The sequence below is a fragment of the Vicugna pacos genome, chromosome 11 (genome assembly GCF_048564905.1).
Source record: "Vicugna pacos chromosome 11, VicPac4, whole genome shotgun sequence".
Taxonomy (NCBI): domain Eukaryota; kingdom Metazoa; phylum Chordata; class Mammalia; order Artiodactyla; family Camelidae; genus Vicugna; species Vicugna pacos.
The window spans coordinates 18,463,968-18,486,335 of NC_132997.1; positions in this window are offsets into that span (position 1 = coordinate 18,463,968).

Consider the following 22,368-nt stretch of genomic DNA (forward strand, 5'->3'; position numbering starts at 1 on the left):
CATATGAATATTTGTAACAGTTTGATTTGGGATAGCTAAAACTTCAACACAACCGAAATGTCCCTCAATGTATGGAACAAATTTTGGTGCTTTCATACCACGGAATACTACTACTCAACAATGGAAAGAAGTGAACTTTTGATACACTCAACAATTGGATGGATATCAAGGGAATTAATTCTACTGAGTGATAAAAAGCCAATATCAAAAGGTTACATACTCTATTACATACTATTTAACACTCTCAAAAATGACAAGAATTACAGAGATGGAAAACACATTCGTGACTGCAAGGAGTCAGGAAAAGGAAAAGGGAAAGAGTGTGAGAGATTTTGCAGAGGAGGAACAATTCTATATCTTGACTATAGTGATGGTTACACAAATCAACATTTAATAAAACTGCACAGATACATACAGGTATACACGTGCATGCTCACACACGGGTGCACGGGAAACCGGCAAAATCACCAATGTCAATTTCCAGATTTTAACACTGTACTACACTTTTGTAAGTGTTATCATTCAGGAAAACTGGGTGAAGGCTACCTAGGATCTCAGTGTACTAACTATGCTATAATTATTTCAAAATAAAAACTTAAAAGAAAAGAGATCAATGTGGCCAATTGATCATCTGTTCCTTTATGTCCCCAGTGTCCATCCTCTGAATAGCCAACGTTGGTTTATGGCCATCTGGTCCAAACACCCAAGCAAGAAGTCTTCTTCCAGTCTCTCCCCTCCACATCCAGTTAGGCAACACTTCCTATGTAGGTCAGCCCTGAAAAAAAATCTCAAAAGCAGATTTCTCCCTCTCCAATCTCACTGCCACTCCAGTATGCTATGGCCACATCCATCTCTGTCAATCTCAACCCCTACCCAAATCCCATTCCAATTCCCCTATATATTACCTTCCTCCAACTCAGAATTCCTCACCCCAAATACATTTTATAAGAACAGCCCCAAATATTGCCTCACCATGAGGAATACCCCAGGTCCCCCAAGATCAAGAAATCGTGGCCTCTTCAGCAACTATCCTGTTCTTTACATAGAACTCTATCCTAGCACTTACCACATTAGGCTGTAATTATTTAGTTGTGTCCCAGGGAAATACAAACACTCCCAGAAAACTCCTAGGGACTGAACCTGATTGTCAATCTACACAAGGCCAGGCCAGGAAACAGCATAAGCTGGTACTGAAAAGCCTTCCTGATGTGTGACCTCCCAGGCTGGTCACACATGCATCCATGGACATGCAAACTCCCTCACACTCAGAGGGGAGACACAGTGGCAGATGATGACCCTTCCCAGTATCTACCCATCCTCAAGCTTCAATCAGCTCAATTTGCACCACCGGTAACCACATTTAAGTCTTTATGAAGTAGTTATTTATTTATTTTAGCTTTTCATCTATTATTTTCTATTAAATCTTCCAAAGCCAAAGGTTACTTCCCAAGAAAAATGAAGAAATTAATTTTCTATCAGACGACTAAAGAATGACTGAACTATGCTGGCATATACATTCACATGCAGATTTGGAAAAAGTCATAGGTTTATTAAAATAAAGTGAAATATATTATTGTTTCTCATGCAATTCATTCATTCTTCCATTTGCATTCATACTGGATTACGTAAAGTGAATTACATTTGGGATAAAGTAGTAACAAACTGATTTAAAAAATCCTTTATGAAATTTCCAATTCAGTTAAGAATTAGACAATTCACAAAAGACTACTTTACATGGACATGGTGATAAAAGCTTGAAGGGAAATAAAGCAGCGGAGGTGGGACGGATGCTGATGCATGGGGCTGTCATCATTGTTCTTACTGGGTAATCACTACAAGGGATCCAAGAAGATCTTACTGACAAGCAGGCATTTGAGCCAAGACCTGAAGGAAGGAGGAAGACCACCACATATGTGTCCAGGGAGGATTCAATGCGAGGTAAGAGCTAACGTCAGGCCCTGGGGCAGCATATTCTCAAGAAAGTAAGGGAGAAGCCACAGAATGAGAGACTATTTTTTACAAATCATATTTCTGAAAAGAGCCTTTTATCTAGAATACATAATTGCTAATACATATTTCTCCAAAAGAAGATATACAAATGGCCAACAAGCATATGAAAGAAGCTCAATATCAGGGAAGCACAATCCAAAACCACAAGGAGATGCCACTTCAGAAACTTGAGGACTACTAACATCAAAAAGACAAACGATGACAGGTGTTTGCTATAATGTAGAGATAAATTGGAACCCTCAGAGTCTGCTAGTGGAAATATGTAAAACGGTGCAGCCACTTTGGAAGCAGTCTGGAGTTTCTAAAAAGGCCAACCATTGAGTTTCCTTATAACCCAGCCATGACAATCTAAGGCATGCAGCTGTGAGAAATAAAACCTAGATCCCCCAAAAACTGGTTTACAAATATTCACAGCAAAATTATTCCTAATAGAAAAAAAATACAAATTGTGTGGACACCAGTTCAGGTATCCTGTCTCCAACCTGAGTCGCAGCCCCGCCCCCAGACCACAGGAGCCAATCCGCGCGCTCGCTTCCAGGACAGACCCCGCCCCAGAGCCCTCCTCGGCCGCGCCCCTCCTTTCGCCTACCGGCTCGCCAGTTGGCAGTCGGCAGTTGCTGTGAGCGGCTGTTGTTTCAGAAGCTCCGCGGCTCCCGCGAGGCGGCGGCGGCGGCGGCGGCGGCGGCGGCGGCAGCGCGGTCCCTCCGGGAGGAGCGGCGTGGGCCGAGCGGCGGCCGCGGAGCGTTAAGCCCAGCGCCGCGGCGGCGGCGGCGGCGGGCGGCGGCCCCGAGGTGGTCCGCGGGCAGGTGTTCGACGTGGGGCCGCGCTCCAACAGTCTCCTCCTCGAGGGATCCTACCGCGCGGTGTGGTGAGTGTCCGCGCCCCGCGTGCCGGCCGCGCCCGCCAGGCCTCCCGCTCCGCCTCGTTGGCTGAGGCAGTGGCGTCGTGCCCGACCCGCGACCCCGACCCTGGCCGGACCGCAGCCGGGCTGCCCGCCTTCCGCGCGCCGGGGGTCTCGGGCGGGGCCGGGCCGCTCGGGCCGGGTCCTTACTCGCGGCGCTTCCCGGGCGGTCCTCGATGGCGCGCGGAGTAGGGGAGCGGCGCGGGGGTCGGAGGCCGGGACCCGGAACCCCCGGACAGGAACGGCCCCCACCCCCAGGGTACTTGACTAGCGGCCTTCTCTTGACGTCCCCACAGTGAAGCCGCGAAGTTCTTCAGATGCTTGAGGAGGCGGCTGCGGTCTGGACAGCGGTTCTCAGCGGCGCGAGTGCACAACCCCGAATTCATCGTCTTGTTTTACCCCCTCCCCTGCCTTTTCTGTAGACGGCTTTGGTTCAGCACCTTCCATGGTGCCAGTGGTGCTCCCCTGCGCAGGCTTTCTAAAAGGCATGTAGTGGCACCAGTGTGGGTGTGGAATGTCTCCATCTTCAAGTGTTTAAATGGGTTTGGGCATGGTACTGTTCGCGTTTCAGGAAGGGTAAGTCAGCATCGCTGTTGTGTATTATTTAAGGAGTCTCTTGGAGTTGGCCCTAATTTGACTTTTCCCCCCTTTTACCGGGCGTGAGCTCTCATACTGGCATAAAGGCTTTCAGAGGTTTTAGCATAATGACTGTGGACTTTCTCTGTTAAAGCTTTAGTGGTCTGTGTGTATGCCGCCCTGACGGAGTTATTGCAGAACCACATGCAGGCGCCCTTGTCTGGCTCCAGATCCTTCAGAAGTGTTCGTGGGATGGGGTTGATGGTGGTTTTTGTTTGTTTGTTTGTTTTTTGTTGTTAGAACCAACTACCTGTGATATTTTGTGCTCATGCAGATTTGTGGTGTAGGCTTCCTTATGTCTAAACCTTCATGTGTGTCTTTTGTGTTGTATGAAGGAAGCAGACTATTTATGATCACTTCATGTCAGGTATTGTGCTATATACCTTATCTCATGTTACCTGAACAGCCACCATCAGAGAGGGAAGGGCAGTGCTAGCTCTATTTCAGATGAGAAAGTGTTTTGAGGTGTAGCCAGTTCTGAAGGTCCCACAACTGAAGAGTCAGACTTGAGATTGTAGCCTGAGATCCTGTTTCAGTTGCCAGAGCTCTTTTCATTACTCCCTATTTTCCTTAATTAGTGTTATTAATAATTTTGAAATTTTAGCATATTTTACTCTTACAAGCAAATTTATTTAAGAAACATTCAAATTTGAACGGTAATAATTTTAGAAATACATAGAGGGAATATTTTATCATGTATGTTAGCTAGGTACAAAGACTAGTTAAAATTGTTTAAAAAAAAACCCTTGAATATTTGCATTCTCTTCAGGAGCAGAGTGCTTCACAGTACACAGTTGTGAAGATTCTCGTGAACTCAGTAGGTTAGGAGCTATAAGGAATTAAATTAGGTCAGGCCTAAAAGAAACAAGGTCCTAGAATGTAACAGAAAGACAGTACTGCCCACAACATCACTTACCTGGAGTAGGTCTGATTGCTGTGCACCTGCTGGTATGTGTGCTAGTCACCAGGTCTCATTGTGATGGACTTGGAATTGCCCGTCAATCCTTGGGCCCTTAGAAAAAATTAACGCTTTAATGTGTACTGAAAAAGCCTGATTTTATGACATCTCAGTCAAAAGTTTTTTTTTTAACTGATGAGAATTTTTCCTAGCCTGAAGATGATTTAGATATGGTAACTTTCTATTTCGGCTGTGGGCTTAAGTGACTTAAGTCTCAAATGTCAAGTCCACTTACTGTATTTTTTTTTCCTTTCTTAAGTAAAATCCAAGTACAAATATTGGAATTAGAATCCTGCATCTAGATTATAGCTTTTAATCTTCAGGTTGATGATACTTCATATGAGAGTTGAATCTACATTGTGCATTATTAGTATTTAGTAAATGTTGGTTAACAATGCTGGGTTTTTGAAGGATTTCTTGATTGAAATAATAATATTTGAAGAACTGATATTTTGAAAAGCTTAATGTTTCCAGAAGGACTTAAAATTTTAAGGAAGAAAACAATTTTGTTTAATTTTCTGAATCTGTTCATTAGGAATTTTGCCTTTTCCATGAAAAGTCCTTTCGTAAACATTACATAGGGGATATATAAAGAGTGGAGTTTGAATTGAGCCTTTCTGAGTGGTGTGATTTTGATAGAAAGATAATAGGTGCAAGTGACAGTCTAAGCTATGGAATCCAATCCTGGAAAAGAACTTAGGTAGCAAATTGTGGAGGACTCTGTAGGCAGAATGGAGTTTGATTTTATATTTGTGTAATGGAGGAGCATCAGAGTTTTTGAAAAGAGGCAGGCACATGATCAGTTTTGAAATTTTGGGAGACTGTAGATCAACACTAGTGGAAATGACAGGAGAAAACTGAGGCTGGGAATCAGCTTGGCTCGTGAACTTCTAAAGGTGAAGTGATGTAGCGGTGTGGAAAATGGAGATGTTAGGGTCAATAATGGGCTCTTGTCAGAGGAGTGGTGGACTTTTCATCATGGCCGATATGGGAGGTAAAGGATGATGAGTTCTTACAGAGTAAGAGGCTTAAGAGTTGGGATTTGGATTTGGGAGAGATTCTGAGACAGGGCCTGGTGATGTGGTATGGGGAAGGTTATTATTTGCAAGGCTTCTGGCTTAGGGACATGGTGGTGCCGTTATTAGGGGAGGAATACTGTAGGCAGAGGAGGTTTGTTAAGGAGAAATAGTTCTGGTTTGGACTTCTTAAGTTTATGATGCAAGTAGGCCCTTTAGGTTGTATCCACAAGGCATCCTGAAAATAAGAGGGATGTAGAATCTGAAGATGGAAGTTTGTGTAAGTGGCAGTCTGGTGTACAGGAACACATTGTTATTTGAGATCATTGGTTAGGTGAAATTGCTTACCTACATTCTGTGTTTATCTTTTTAGTAAACAATCCATATCATTCAGTATATTTTCAAAGGGTTCATTATCCCAGAGAAGTTAGGAACCAGTGAGACAGAACAGAAAAACCAAAGAAGCCTTGGCAAGCAAGTAGTTTTAAGAGGTGGGCAAAGGAAGAGGAAGCTTAGGACTGGTGAGATGTATAAGACTCAGGGGAAAAGGAAAAAATTGATATGAAAGAGAGAAGTTGAAGCTGTATGTTTCATCATCTAATTAAGATAACCATCTGTGTTGGATAAATTCAGCTTGAAACATTTTCTGAATGTGACTGAGAGGCCGTGGGGCCATCTCCATAGAGATGATAATTGAAGGCTTGAGAGGGGATAAGATGAGAAAAAATGTGTGAGCTGAGCCGAAGGAATGCCTGACTTTAGGTGTCCTTAGTGGGCAGCTACAGAAGAGGAGGAGGTGGTGTGGTCAGAGGCCAGAGACCTGGGAGTCCACATTGTCTGAGGAGCCGGGGACAAACTGGTCAGTAGGGATCGGTCCTGAGGACTGTAGAGAGCAGGGTGCAGCTGGAAGACAAGCTGTTGGATTTGTTAACTTTCAGCTCTCCTCAAAAAAACATAGTTTTAACAAAAATTTTTTTGTGCTCATATTCCTGATGGTGCAGTATCTGGTCCTGTTAATGTTTCTGTGATCACAGCAGGCTGGTAAGAAGTACCATTTAGTCAATGTTTTCTGTTATTTTTTAAGCATATATTCATTAGTCCTCTTAGCCACACTGCAGGGGTGGTTCCTTTCCTTAAGTGGGAGTCTGAGACACAGCGAGGTTACTTAATTTGCCCACAGATACCCAACTAGGAAGTGGTAGAGCATCTGTGTCTGCTTCCTAAGTGATACTCAGCCAAAGAGTAGAGTTGAGAAAATGCATGCTTTCAGTAGCAGAAAATATCTATCGTCTGCTTTTCCCATGGTTTGCTTTTTAGCCTTTTAAAAATCTTTCATGCAAGATCATTCACTTAGAATTCATTCAGCACAAGTTCTCTGCAAGGACACACGTGGCACCTGCCCTTCAGTAGCTCTTGTTCCAGACAATGGGGTGCAGTTGGGCGGGAACACAGAAGCCCCTGTAGAGTGCCGTGGGCGAGAAAGGCCTGAGTGGCATGTGGATGTCCATGTCTGGCTTCGCAAACCTTCGTGCTGGGTGTTGGTGTCTGACTGGGAGTTTGCCATGAGACGTGCACTCCGGGTAGAGGAGAGTGCGCACGCTGAGGCACAGAAGTCTGAACAGGTCACAGCCGGTCAGGAAAACCAGGAGTTGTCTGAGAAGTGAGGCTGTGGGTGGGTGGGGCCGAGTTCTGAAGGGCTTTGTTTCCTAAGCAGTTGGGACTTGAAATGGTAGGGGAAGGTCCCTGAAGGATGCCCTTTTTCTGCTGGTTCCTCATCAGATTTTGTGTTTCCCTCTTTGTCTCTCTTTGACTTTCTACCCGCTGTACTTGTCTCTTCTTTCTACCTATTTAGGGCTACTACTCAGCGTGTGTGATTTTTATCCAGTCTCCATGGGCATTGAAATGTATGTGAGCTTTGGTTTGCTTTTTGTTGTTGCATTGATTGGAGGTCTTATTGGCCTCTGGTGTGTATGTGGTGGAGGCGGACGTGCCAAATGACCTGCATGCAGTTTGCACGCAGCACATTCAGTCCCTACACCAGAGGAGCATCCTGTTTAGATGCCAGTGCTGTTTCCCTCCAGCCCATCATGAAGAAGGGCTGGGTCCTAGTCAGGTCCTGCCTTCCTCTGAGATTCATCTCCTCCATCAGCTTGTCCTTACTACTTTCAGCTCTAGCCCTCCCTCCATCCCTCCCTGGGACTTGTTTCAAAAGCAGGACCAGCAGTGATATAAATCATCTACAGAGGCTCCTGACCAGATTCCTAGTTGTGCTGGTTTAGCTGTTAATTTGACTTTTAATAAAGAAGTCTCTTGTATGGTTTTTGGAGCTCAAAGATGGGAGGAGACCATCTTACATGAGCAACAGAAAACCCAGAGTTTCTGAACAGTTTTGAGTGCAAGTAAAATGCAAAGAAAATTCATTTTGATATTAGTAACATCCCTAATAATGTGCTCCTGGTGGTTAGCGATAATGTATATGCTATTCTGAAGAATTTAATTTGTATGTTTTCAATTCTCAATTATTAATAAAAGTGCTTTAATGAAAAGCATCCTAGTTGAGGTTTCCAGGAACTATGTATAGTTTATTCCTCACCTTGCTCACAGTTATGTAGCTGTTAAGTAAAAATCACACGATTCCCCAAAAAACATCTCAAGCTACCCCACCACACATCCAGCCTACTCTGCCCACCCACCTGCCTGACCTTGAGATACTGTTTCTTCCTTTTTGCTTGTCTTTTCTCTTTCACTTCTTGAGGCTCCTATACATTGGAAAGCCAACAGGATAGATGGTCTCCAGGGTCTCTCAGATGCTCGGTCTTAGGGCAGGCTCTGGGCTCTGAACCCATCCGTCACTGGTAGGAGCTGGGGCTGGGGTGTAGAGGTGAGGTCTGCGTGGACTTCACCATGACCAGGTAACATTTGTTGCAAGCTTGCCTTCGGTGCTATGGTTTCAGAGTCATTTTCATCCTCACCTTTGAGGTATTATTTTTTTTTTTCACCGTACAGATGAGGAAACCAGGCGTCAGGTGACTTGTCCAGGGTTCATAGACAATAACTCCATAGTAGAACTGGGATTTGTCTGGACCTCAAAACCTGTCATTATTCTTTTTTTCCCTAAAGTACTGTAGACTTTCCTCTCTTGTCACAAGTTACCTGGAAACATGCTTTTTCCAGCCTGGGTTCCTGAATGTACTGGCACCAAAGTATAACATGATGATTGTCATGGCAAACTTGGGCCTGTTGTGGGGTTGGAAGAGGGAGGAAGCAGAAACTTGGAAGGGGTGAGGAAGGTAGGGTCAAAGCAGCTTCATTTTTATCAGAAGGGAGTTTATCAGTGTTGATCCTTCTCGCTCTTCCTACGTACCTCCACCAGTTTCTTGATTTTCATTCAGTTAGTAATGTTACTGAGCGTGTACCTGACCTGTGTGCTAAGCAGTAGGATTGAAGTGGTTTTTTCCTTTTTAGTGTTTACAGTCTAACAGGAAAGTAATCACATTTATTGAGTGATGAGGTGCAGAGTGCTACCCTTTATACCCGTAAAAAGTGGAGCAAAGCTTTGAGGACTAGTCTGGGCTGGTTTCCTGGAGGAAGTGCTGTCTAAGCTGGGACCTGGAGAATGACTTAGAGCTAGCTGGGTGAAAGATAGGGGAGGATGCTAAAGTGTTTCAGGCATTTCTTGTGGCAAATAGGTTGTAGAAATTGGGGAGTTTGTGATTAAGATCCAGGAATATTTCTCATGGTGTTGCATAGACAGAAGGAGCAGTTAAAGCTTCAGGTATGGATGTAAAACTAGATCATAGGAACTAAAAGATGGTAGGAAGATAGGAATTAAAAACTAGATCAAGGCAGCAATTCCCCACCCTCTATACATTTACAGAATCTTCTTGCACCCTGCATCTCTGCACAGCTGTTTTTTTGTTTCTTCTCTTTTCACTTTTACCACATCCCCATGCACTTGGCAGAAGAGAGCTGACCCTCGCTTCCCAGAGTTATGTGTCTTCAGAGCACTCTGACTCCTGGGGGAGAGAATCTGATCCAGCTTGGGCTAGTGTCCACCACTGGTCTGGGCAGTGAGGCCCAGGTGGAGTCATCTGATAAGACTTAGCCTCTCTAAAGTGGCACAGTGACGTGGGGATGGTATTGTGGTGTCTCCCACTGACCTCTGACACTGACCAGGGTAGCTCTTGGTGTTGCTTCCCTGGCTCTTCTTGTGCTTGGCTGAGGCCTGCTGATGGGAGCTGGTGGGGAGGAGAAGAGGGGAGGACAATGTCATTCAGGCAGGAGAGTGGCTTTAGGCTACTTTTTGGATGCTTCTGCTTTCCTGTCTCTGGCAGTATGGGGTGGCAGCCAAACTGGGTGGCATTCTTTACAACATATTTAATATTTGATACATATCTAACATGTGAGTTATACAGCCTAACAGTAAACACCCAAGAGCCCACCACCCACTGACTGACTTCACACCAGATTGTTAGAGGCCCATGTCCTGATCTCTGGCTGGGAGTCTGTACAGTAGAGTGGGAAAGAGTGTGGGCTCTGGGCACCTGTATGTGACCTGAGATTGTTTTTTTCTCCTGTAGAGAAGGGGTAGCGATACCCACCTCACGGTTGGGAGGATTGAATAAAACACATAGGTGAGCACTGAGCCCTTGGCCTCAGGTTAGTGCTCTAGTTGTTACTCCCTGGAAGTGAGCAGGCCTGGTGAGACCAGTGTCCTCCCTCCCCTCAGTCTCTTGGACATCATCCTGGAGTGTGAAGCAGAGTCCGCAGAAGTGAGATGGTTAGACTTGGGTCACACGGTTGTGTGGTCTAGGGCAACATCCTCTCCTGGTGAGATTTATCACTTAGAGAATCTTCTCTGCCTGGCCCTGGTCCACGTTCCCACCCACCCTAAGGAATGCTGCAGGTGGTATAGTAGACAGACTGATAAGGGAATAGATTACTTTGTCACTTGGTGAAAACACTGATACGAGATAATTCTGGATAGAGTCGCTAACTCCACCTGGGCTTCCCAGTTTGTAATTAATTCAGCAAGTGGTGTCGGTATGCACTAGGACACATACTAGTTGTTCAGCTACTTCAGTGAATAGAACACCTAGTCTCCAGGCAGCTCATGGACAGTGGATGCCTGGCTTAGGGTGAGCCCATTCCATAGGTTGTTGTTTGGTTTTGCTTATATTTTCCTTTACTGTGCAAAAGCTTGTAAGTTTAATTAGGTCCCATTAGTTTGTTTTTGCTTTTATTTCTATTTCTTGAGTAGACTGCCCTAGTAGAACATTGCCGAGATATATGTTAGATAATGTTTTGCCTTGTTTTCTTCTAGGAGATTTACTATGTCTTGTCTTATGTTTAAATCTTTAATCAATTTTGAGTTTACTTTTGTATATGGTGTGAGGAAGTATTCCCACTTCACTGATTTACATGCTGCTGTTCAGTTTTCCCAACAGCATTTGCTGAAGAGACTGGCTTTATTCCATTGTATGTTCTTGCCTCCTTTGTCAAAGATTAATTCACCAAAAGTTTGTGGGTTCATTTCTGGGCTCTCCATTCTGTTCCATTGGTCGGAAGGTCTGTTTTTGTACCAATGCCATGCTGTTTTGATGACTGTAGCTCTATAGTATTGTCTGAAGTCAGGGAGGGTTATTCTCCAGCCTCTTTCTTTTTCTTCAGTACTGCTGTGGCAATTCTGGGTCTTTTGTGATTCCATATAAATTTTATTATGATTTGTTCTAGTTCTGTAAAATATGCCCTGGGTAATTTGATTGAGGTTGCATTAAATCTGTATGTTGCCTCAGGCAGTATGACCACTTTAACAATATTGATTCTTCCAATCCAGGAACATGGGATATCTTTCTATTTTTTAAAGTATTCTTTAATTTCCTTAATCAATGTTTTCTAGTTCTCCACGTATAAGTCTTTCACCTCCTTGGTTAGATTTCTTCCTAGGTATTGTATTACTTTGGGTGCTGTTTAAAAAGGCACTGTTTCTTTACTTTCTTTTCCTGTTGATTCATTGTTAGTGTAAATAAGTGCAACTGATTTTTGTACATTAATGTTGTATCCTGCTACCTTGCTAAATTCTTTGATTAGTTCTGGTAGTTTTGTGTGGCACTTTTAGGTTTTTCTATATATAGTATCATGTCATCTGCATATAGTGACAATTTTACCTCTTCTTTTCCAATTTGGATCCCTTTTATTTCTTTTTTCTTGCCTGATTACTGTGGCTAGGACTTCCAAGACTATGTTGAATAGGAATGGTGAGAGTGGACAACTTTGATGGTCCCAGATTTTAGTGGGAAAGTTTTTAGTTTTTTACCATTGAGTACTAAGCTGACTGTAGGTTTGTCATAAATAGTTTTTATTATATTCATATCTGTTCCCTCTATACCCACTGTGTTGAGAGTTTTTATCATAAATGGGTGTTGAATTTTATCAAATGCTTTTCCTGCACCTATTGAGATGATCATGTGGTTTTTGTCCTGTCTCTTGTTGATGTGGTGTATTATATTGATGTATTTGCTTATGTTGAGCCATCCTTGAGTTCCTGGGATGAGTCCAACTCGCTCATGGTGTATGATCTTTTTTATGGGCTGTTAGATTCTGTTTGCTAATATTTTGTTGAGGATTTTTGCATCTATGTTCATTGATATTGGTCTGTGATTTTCTTTTTTGATAGTTTCTTTGCCTGGTTTTGGTATCAGGGTGATGGTGGCTTCATAGAATGAGTTTGTAGAAACTCATAGAAAAAGTACTCTCTCTTTTTCAGTCTTCTGGAAGAGTTTGAGAATGACTGATATGAGTTCTTCTTTGTATGTTTGGTAGAATTCCCCAGTGAAGCCATCTGGTCTGGACTTTATTTGTAAGGAGGTTTTTTATTGCTAATTTGATTTCATTCAGGTCCTGCTGGCTCCCAGAGCTAGGAAGTCTGGAGGTGTCCCCTCAAGAACAGTCACAAACAACAGGGCTTCAGATAAGTGTAAAAGCTCCTTTCTGGGAAATGTCAGTGAGCTGTAGCAAGGCAGACTGAGAGTGTAGTGATGGCACCCCCAGCCTACCTTCCCTGAGAGAACCTCGGTAGCCTCCTGATGTGTGCCAAACCTGAAGCCTGCCTCCAAGTCCAAAACTGTAAGGCTAGGAAGTAGGCCTTTTTTCACATAAAGGCTGGGGGTGTGTCTCAGTCTAATGTGCAGGGCCCTGAAAGCGGTAGCCCACCAGGAAGTGTCTCTCCAACTGTTACAGTCCCATGGGACCCAGACATGCAGTCGGTCCTGGCCTCCAGAGCCAGTTGATCTAGGAGCAACCCCTGAGTGGAAGCCATGAAAACTGGGTCACCAGTGTGTAGACATTCCCTGCTTGGAGATACTGGCACTCTGGAGCCCCTCAGAGGGAGAGTGCGAAGATGGCTGTAGTGAGGCAGTGAGAGAGTACAAAGATGACACCTCCTGAATAAAGGGTAGCAGAAGGAAAAAAAAGAAGAATGAAATATAGCAAGACAGAGGGAGAACAGGGAAGATGGCATCTGCTGGCTGGAGCATAAAGTAGGCACCAAAAGGGAAGGGAAGAAAAAAATAGATGGGACCTGCCGGTTTTATTAAGGCAGAGGGAGAGCAGGAGGATGGTACCCATCAACCTCAGTCCCTGGGGAGGAGCCCAGCAGCCCCTGCCCCTCAGACCAGTGCTTCAAAGTTAGGAAATGAGTCTCTTTCACATGAAGTCTGGGTGCTTTGCAAAGGGCTGCTTCTACACTTGGCCCTGGGAACAAGAGCACAGTCCCTTTAAGAGTGGTTCCTGAATTTACCACAGCCCAGTGGGTCTCACAGGCATGTACCCTGAGGGTCTTCCAAGTTCGTTGCTTTGGGGGTATCTGTCAGTTGTCAGTGTTCAAAGTTTGAGTTCCCACTGTGGGGGTACAAACTGTTCACACCTCAGGGAGAAGTTCCAAAGTTCCATGTTCTGAGTTCCCTCCTGAGTGTGCCTGTGCCCACCAGGGGTGGGGTTTCTGGTGAAACCGTGCCTCAGCCTTTCCCACCTGCTTTGATGTGGTTTCCCTCTTGTTTGCCTGATGTGAAGGGGTTGCTCCACCATTTGTTAGGCTTTTCCAGAGGAAATTGTTCCACATGTAGCTGCAGATTTGGTGTGTTGTGGGAAGAGGTGAGTTCAGTATGTTTCCATGGCACCACCTTGAACTGAAACCTATTGTATATGTTTTAATATTTGGCTTTCAATTGCTCAGGTCACTGCTAGTATATGGAAGTATGATTAATGCTGTGTGTTCATGTTTATGTATGGATCTTCTATCCTGGGATCTTGCTAACGCCGTTTATTATAATTTATTATGAGTTTTCTTATAGATTCCTTGGAGTTTTCTCCATAGACAATAATGTCATCTGTAAATAATGATGATTATATTTCTTCTTTTCTAGTCGGTGTGCCTTTATTTCCTTTCTTGCTGCACTGCGCTACCTAGAACCTGTAGTGCTAAGTTGCAAACTGACAGAAGAGAGCAGACATCCTAACATTGTTTTTGAACTCGGGAAAAGAGTTCATTCTTTCACCATTATGATGTGGGATGTGGGTGTTTTGCAGATGTTCTTTATTAGGTTGAGGTAGTGACCTTCTACTCCTAGTTTCTGAGCATTTTTTATAGAAATGGGTGTTAAATTTTGTTTAATACTTTTTCTGTATTAATTGATGTGACTGCATGGGTTCTCTTCTTTAGATTCTTCATTGGGTAGATTATACTGTTGGTTTTTGACTATTGAACCAGGCTTGCATTCCTTGAATAAATTCCACTTGGTGATCATCTATTCATGTGGATTCTTATGGCAGGTATTCTTGTGGATTTCTTGCTGTAGGCTAAATTATGAATCCCTGAAGGGGTCCATGTCTAATCACTTCTATGGCAATGTGTGAATGTTAACTTGTATGGCAGAAGGGATTTTGCAGAAGTAACTAAGTTAAAAATCTTGAGATATGGTTATTATAAATTTTCTGGGTTTGCTTAATATAAAAGGAAGGACACGGGAACTGAGTCAGAGAGACCATGAGATGATAGAAGGCAGAGACTAATGTGATGCACTTTGAAGATGAAATAAGGGACCAACTGCAAGGAAGGCAGGCGTTCTCTGGAAGCCAGAAAGGGAAAGGGAAACAGATTCTCCTGTAAGGCCTTAAAAGGAAGCAGCCCTGCTGACACCTTGACTGATATCAGAATATTGACCTTCAAAACATTACTGTAATAAATTTGAGATATTTTAGCTACTAAATAGTAATTTGTAATTTAATGATACAGTTTGTAATTTGTAATACTTTATAATAATTTGTCATAACAGCCAGAGAAAATGAACACACTTCTATTTTGTTGAGAATTTGTGTAGGTGTGTATCCATATTCCTGGGGACATCTGTCAGAAATTTTCTTTTTTAAGCTGTCATCGTCGGGTTTTGGTGTTATGTTGGCTGGCCTCGTAAAATAAGTTGGAACATAATCACTTTGCTTCTACTTGCGGAAACAGATTTTGTGGAATTCATATTATTCTTTATAAATGTTTGTAGTTTTCAAGGAATTTACCCATTTCATGTTTCTTTTCTGTGTGTATGTGTGTGTGTGTGTGTAATTTTTTTTGAAGTGTAGCCAGTTTATAGTGTTGTGTCAGTTTCTGTGGTACAGTGTAATGCTTTAGTCATAAGTGAAGATACATATATTTGCTTTCATATTCTATTTCATTAAAGGTTACTGCAAGATGTTCAATATAGTTTCCTATGCTATACAGTATAAACCTGTTGTTTATCTATTTTATAGATTGTAGCTAGTATCTGCAAATCTCAAACTCCCAATTTATCCCTTCCCACTCCTTTCCCCTCTGATAACCATATGTTTGTTTGCTCTGTCTGTGAGTCTGTTTCTGTTTTGTAAATAAGTCCATTTGTGTCTTTTCCTTTAGATTCCACATTTAAGTGATATCATATGGTATTTATGTTTCACTTTCTGGTGAACTTAGAGTGTCCATCTCCAAGTCTATCCATGTTGTTGCAAATGGCATTATTTTATACTTGTTTATGGCTTGAACATATTCCATTGTGTAAATGTACCACAACTTACTTATCCAGTCATCTGTCGATAGACATTTAGGTTGTTTCCATGTCTTGGCTATTGTAAATAGTGCTGCTATGAATGTTGGGGTGCATGTAACTTTTCCAATTAGAGTTTTCTCTGGATATATGCACAAGAATGGAATTGCTGGATCATAGGGTAAATCTTTTTAGGACTCTCCACACTATTTTCCATAATGGCTGCACCAAACTACATTCCCACCAACAGTGTAGGGGGGTTCCATTACAGGAGGAACTGTTTCATATGCAAATACAAATCTGTGTCGACACTAGTCCACACACGGGTTCAGCCGTGGATGGGAAGGGAACAAATCATAATTGTGGGGCACCTTAACAAATTCAGTAGCCCCTAAGGCCACAGCAAGATGAGTTGTCCTCCCTCAGCTGGACAAGATGCTCCTGCACAGAAATCCCACAAATCCCACAGCGATGCTGACTGTCATTCCCCTTTTACACACCTTTAACAGGCACCCCGTGAACTTCCTCTCAGCCCATTCCCCTTGTGTCCTTGGGATTAACAGGGAGCTGCCTCCACCACTCCCCACATTGCAGTAATCCCAGGAGGCTAGAAGAGGCTCCCTCTGCAATGGTGCAGAGAGGCAAAAAGCCCTGTCTCTCAGGCCCAGTCTTCCCCTCTGATCAGGACACCCAGACAGGACACCCTGGCTTGTCATCTGGCCGCCTCAGAGAAGCAGACTGAAGCTCCCCAAGGACAAGGGCTGTCTCCAGGCTCCATTCTACAGAGCTGGTTCGTGTCCAGAGGGCTGAAAGGAATGAAAGTAGCTCTCCGTCCCTAGTTTGCTCAGGGATGCAGATGATGATGGGATGCCCCACAGGCCCGTGGCCAATCAGGCTCGAGGGAAAATGACAATGCAGGGGCCCCTGGGGAAAGAGAGCCGCAGGCTCCCAGGAGCAGTGTGAGGACCCCGTGTCAATGCGGAGGAAGGTCTAGTTAGCCCCCTGTGGATCCGTAGCTCCTGGGACCTCCTCAGCCTCCTTCTCAGGACCCCTCTCTGTAGAGCAGCGCAGACACGAATAAGACTACAGTGGTCTGAGATCATTTCCAAACAAAATTATCATTATTCATATTTTACATACATCACCCCAAGGTGCTGCTCCCACCCACAGCCACCCAGACCCACCTCCCCCAGCCTCTAAGTCCCCCACCCCACTCCACCCTGGCCCTGGGGTCAGCACTGAATGAGGAGGAGCCCCTAAGGTCCTCTGGGGTCCCCCTGGGGGCTGGCAGTGGAGGGCTGGCCCGCTGTTCCCTACTGGCTGCAGTGCCTCTTCCTCCTCCTCTTCCTCCCTGAGACAAACAGGTAACACCTTTTTTTCACCTGTGAGGGGTGAACCAGCCCCAGAGTCAAGGCTGGCCTCCCAGACACCCCAAGGTCAGGCCTGGGCAGGGACAGCTTCGCAGCAGACACTGAGCCTCCACTAGCAGCCGCTTCCTCGACTTGGCAGCTGGCGGAGAAGCTGGGCTGAGGCCAACTCTCTGAGGGGAGGGGGTCTGGGGAGCCCCCTGACCTCCAGGACAGACAAATCTCAAGGGCCCTGGGGCAGAGCTCTGGGACTTCCCCCAGGGCCACAGGATCTACTGAGAGGCCAAGAGGAAGGCCAGGCTGGGGAGCTGCCCCTTGTCCTCACTGGACCCATCCCTTGGCCCTGGGGCCTCCCTAATAGGAGACGTCTCTCTGAGAACTGAGGCATCACTGGGTCCCAGGCTCCGTGCAGTGCACTTTTGACCCCGGGGAGGAGAGGGGCTGTCCAGCCTGGAAGGAAGGCAAACCCTGACGTCCTGGATAGAGAATAAAGTGTTTGGTCCTGAACAGGCTACTGTCTGCTCAGTAGTGCCTTAGAAGTTCCTCAAAATCAACATCTGTTGGGCTGTCTTTATCACTGACTCCTAGCTGGGGGCCTTGGTCACTCGTCTGGGCATCTTGGCTAACATTAGACTCACAAGGACTTGAGTCCAAATGGGGTGCACTGTGACTGGTGGGTGCCTGCACACCCAACTCCTCTTTCAGGTCCAGGAATTGTTTCTGCACCAGCTGGTAGGAGAGATGTGGACAGTGACTGGCCTTGCATACATGGGTGAGGGGATAAGGAGGGCTGGGCAGGGGAATGATGGCATTGGGAAGCGAGAGAGGGGGTGTCACCAGGACTCCAGTCAAAGTACAGACACTAGAGCACTCCTGCTGTCCTCCTGGGCCTTATTCCCAGCTGTGTGTCCTTCCTGTCCCTCTGGGCCCCCATCCTCTCCTTCCTATGGTCCTGCATCTCACCCAGTCCCTAGCAGGCCCTCCACAAGGCCTGGCCTTCCAGGCAGGGGGGAATGAACAGAGCCATGAGGGCCTCCTGTTCTGTGGTCCCATCCCTCCCCTGGCTGTCCTGGGTCCTTGCCTCCCTGGGTTACCTGGGTGTCTTATGCCTTCCCTCTTCTACCTGGGGTCCATCCCTCCCTTGTCTCCCTGAGTGTCCCTGCCTCCTCTGGCTCACCTCTTCAAGGGTGAGTCCTTCCTTCTGTTCTAACTGTTCAGCTAGGGCCAGGAGGTCCAGCTGTGTTTCTGTGGAAAGCAGTTCTGCCAGGAATCGAGGGTGAATGACTGCCTCTCCGTAAGAAGGAAGGAAGAGGCCTGGAGTAACTTGTGAGCCATGAATACCTGGAGGGAAAGCAAAAAGCAGACCCACCCCATTGTCCTCCATTAGGTAGCCTGTTTTAAACCACTGAGGCAGTCAGCTACACACACACGCACACACACACAGTCACACACTCACACACACATACACACACACACACACAGAGCTTAGAGACAAGGTTCAGAACTTAAGTCCCAAAGGCCCGGGCAGAACCCCTGTCCTGGTGCTGAGAGTGCCAGTCCCTGGAATCTTGCAGCCCCCAGGCTCCAGGCCCAGCCCACCTTGGTGACGCAGGCTTCCTGGGAGCACAGCTTGTCAGTGTAGCTCAGGAGATCCGGGTCCCTGTAAGTCCCATTCTCTTCCTGCTTCAGTTCATTTCTGTCCTCTTGAAATTCTGCATCTTCCTCCCCAGTGGCTGAGGGGACAGGCCCCACCAGCCCCTCCATGGTGTCCACATGCTCTTTCACAGCCTCAGGGGGAATCTCCTTAGGTGCCATGTTCTCCCAGGGACACTGGGATCTGTGTAGCTTCCTGGGCACACACACTGGGGCAGAGCGGGAGGAGGAAATAAAGGTGAGGGGCTCCTGCGTCCAGCTCCTGACCACGCAGTGCACATGCTGGTTCAGACAGTGTTTGAACAACATGGGCGTGGGTGTCGTTCGAGTCAAGGCCAACTGTATCTTCACCCACAGTGATGGGGAATGAGGAGGGAGAGGTAAGGGGGAGGTTCTAAGAGAGTCACATGTGAGGAAGTGTGGAACCTCCAATTTTCCAATTGTCTCCTCATCCAGCCTGCTTCTCAGGCAGGCTGTGGTGGCCTTAGACAGGGAGGCGGGAGTTTTGTAACTGACCAAATCAGTACCCTAGGGTGACAAAGGACAGCTGAGACCCCTCAATGGCTGTTGAGGGTGAAAGACCAGTAACCCCCTTGAGGGAAAAGTACTGATGTGGGGACAGTGGCTGTCCCTAAGCCCCTGTTACCTTTGCATTCAGCTCCATTGTGCACTTGGGTACCTGGCTGAGGGCCAACTTTTGGGGCTGGGGCCCCCGAGGTTCCAACTTTGGTGGGGCTGGAGGAGACAGGCCTTCACCCCATTTATCCACTGCACCTCCTGAACCTGCATCTCCTCCTTCACCTCAAACTCCATGAACCTGAAGGGTGAGGGAGGCTCAGGCCATGCTGAGAAAAAGGCCTGGGCTCTGGAGCCCACCAAGGGAGCAGAGATGGAGGCATCAGAAGAGGTGGTGCTGGGGACAATAAAGGCCTGTGAGGTACTTTCCCCAGCAGGGAGCTGCTCCTGGGGCAGATACCAGGTCTGGGGCCACCCCTGCCTCCCAGCACTGGATGGTTTTAGGTAGCATACACCCAGGTCGCTGAATTGAAATGGGCCTGCATGGAAGGCCTGCAGAGGAGACCAGGATGGAGTCACATGGATTGTACTAAGAACACTACCTGGATGTGACATCTTGTGTGACTGTGACTCCTGGGAAAATGGGAGCCCTGGAGGGCAGGGCTGTTGTCTGCTGGATACATTAAATGATGGTTGTTACTGGGAAAGCACCTGTCCCTAGAGGACCTTCCTATTTTAGGAATGAATGAGCCCAGCAAGCCCCAGCACACAGATCTGAGTGGGCCTGGGACCCCACTTCTCCCTCCCAGGAGTCCCTGCTCTCACTCTCTTAGGACAGGGACCACTAATGGAATCATAAGTCCCCTTTCAAATGGGAAGACAGTTCCACCCAAGGCCAAAGTCCCAGTGACACAGGAAGTAGAGGCTTCATCATGGGCAGGAGGACAGTGACCAGTTAGCGCAACCACAGCCCCTCCAGCTGACCTTTCCAGGGGCCAGGTCCCCAGAAAGCACTTTCCATGAAGGGCCCCCTCTGTTCCTACCCTCCTAGGGCCTGATCCTCCCTTGACCCCAGTGTGCAGATGGGCAAACTGAGGCTCAGAGAGGTAGAGTGACAATCCCACATGTGACTGCTAGTAAGTTGCTAAGTCACCAATGTCCCATGAGGACAGAGTGCTCACCTTTGGAACAGAAGGTCCAGCACCTGCTGGGAGTGGTGAAAGCTCTATAGTTGCCCAGGAATGTGTGCAGGTAGGAGGGGTTGCCGCCCAGGATGGCAGGCACCAGGTTCATCACCAGCTTCTCCAGCCTGTTTCTGGAGGCTCTACACCCTGTAGGTCTCATCCCTGCTCCCTGATGGTCCATCTCCCCTCTTGGGTGGAAAGAGGAGAGATATGAGTCAGGCAGCACCGAGGACCCCAAGGGGGTTGGGCTGGAGCTCAGACCAAATGCTCAAGCCTCAAGGTCTTGTGCCAGAGGTAGAAGAGGGAAGCCCTGAGCAGATTCAGGGTTCTTGGCATCACCAGTACAAGGGTGGAGGGTGATGATTAGATACATTAGTGTCTCAGATCATTGTGTTAGCACAGCGGTGACAGCACCTCTCTGCATGAACTACCTCACCTCTGAGACTGCTGTCACATATCCCATTCTAGAGATGAGAAGACAGAGGCTGATCCAGGGGTGTGAGGAATCAGGATCGTCAGGCCAACTGGACATGTGGGGATGGAGGAGAAACAGGACAGTCTGTAGAAAAATGCAGAAACACCCTTGACTTAACATGAACTGAAATTCTGTCCAAGTCTCTTTTTGAGATTCTGACTTATATGTGGGCATTGACTTTGCATCTGGACAAGGCAGGGCCTGGGCTGTGAGGGCAGGTGGGAGAGATGGGGAATCAGATTCCTTTGCCATCAGGTCTGTTAGAGGGAGCCCAGGGGAGGAGCAGGGCAGCTCTGGGACCCTGGGCTTCCTGGATGTGGAGTCTCCTCGCTGGCACTCACCCTGAGCCTGTTCTGGGCTCTGTTGGTGTTGTGGGGCACCTGCCCTTCCTGCAAGGAGATGGAGTGGGGGCCTTCATGGACCAGGTCCTGTCCCATCTCCTGTGTGGAGTCCTGCAAACACAGTGCCCAGCAGCCAGGCAGAAACCTCAGAGCCCTGTCTGGTTGTCCTGACTGGTTCTCAGACCCATAAGACATCTCCAGACTCGACACGCACACACCACTCTCCGCACAGACCTCCATCAGGGACAAAAAGCTGACAACCTGAGGGTCTTGGATTCCCATTCGCACAGATTAGAGGCCCATCAGGATTCCTCTTTCCCCTCTGCCAGCCCTGTCCTCAGATGTGGCCATGACAGGACCACCAGGTTACTACATGTTCAATGACCCATTCCTTCCCAGAGGGGACATCTCCCCTCAAGTCCTCCTTTCCCCACATGGAGATGAGGGGATGTGGGCCTGCCCAGGGAGGGATCCCAGAGGAGGCTGGGCTAGGACCAGCCTGCTCCAGGCCGCCCTGTGTTACCTTAGGTGTCCTCCTCATAATAGACCTGAAGTATTGGGGTTGAGGGTTCAAACAATGCCTACGGCCTCTCAGAAACCTCCCACTCTAGGGTTTCCTGGAGGAGAAGCCCTGGGAGTTTGTGAAACAGAAAGAGAACACGTTTCTCTATGAACTGTCTCCAGTGAAGTGAGTTGGCTCAGGGGCCGTCACTAGAATGTGGGTGCCTGGTAACCAGGTTTCATTTCTGTTGGGGTCTGTTGTCAAGGAAGTGACATCACTTCCTGGGGTCCGCTTCCTTGAACCCTCTCCTCAGACAACACATCCACACACAGACCTCTGGGCTGCTGCCTGCTCACCCCCTTCTCCACTCAGACCCACCTCTTCCACAGTTACAGCAGCCGTGCCCTCTCCACGGCTCCCGGGGAGGCTCTGTGTGCAGCTGCGAGGAGATGACCTGGCTTCCAGGCTCAACTCCTCATTCTTACCTGTTGTCCATCTTGTATTTATCCTGGTGTTTCTCCAGGACAGTCTCGCCACCTGCACAGTGGGGCTGATTCTAGCTCATACTTATAAGGATGTCCTCAGGCGCATGTGGGATAAGACCTGAGAAGTGTGGGAGTGGTGTCACTTGTAGGTGATGCCTCTGACCCCATGATTTTTTGTCTTATTACCACCTGCACATCTGTTCTTCTCCTGATCCCACCCCATAGTCCTTATTTAATGTCACTGTGCATGTGTG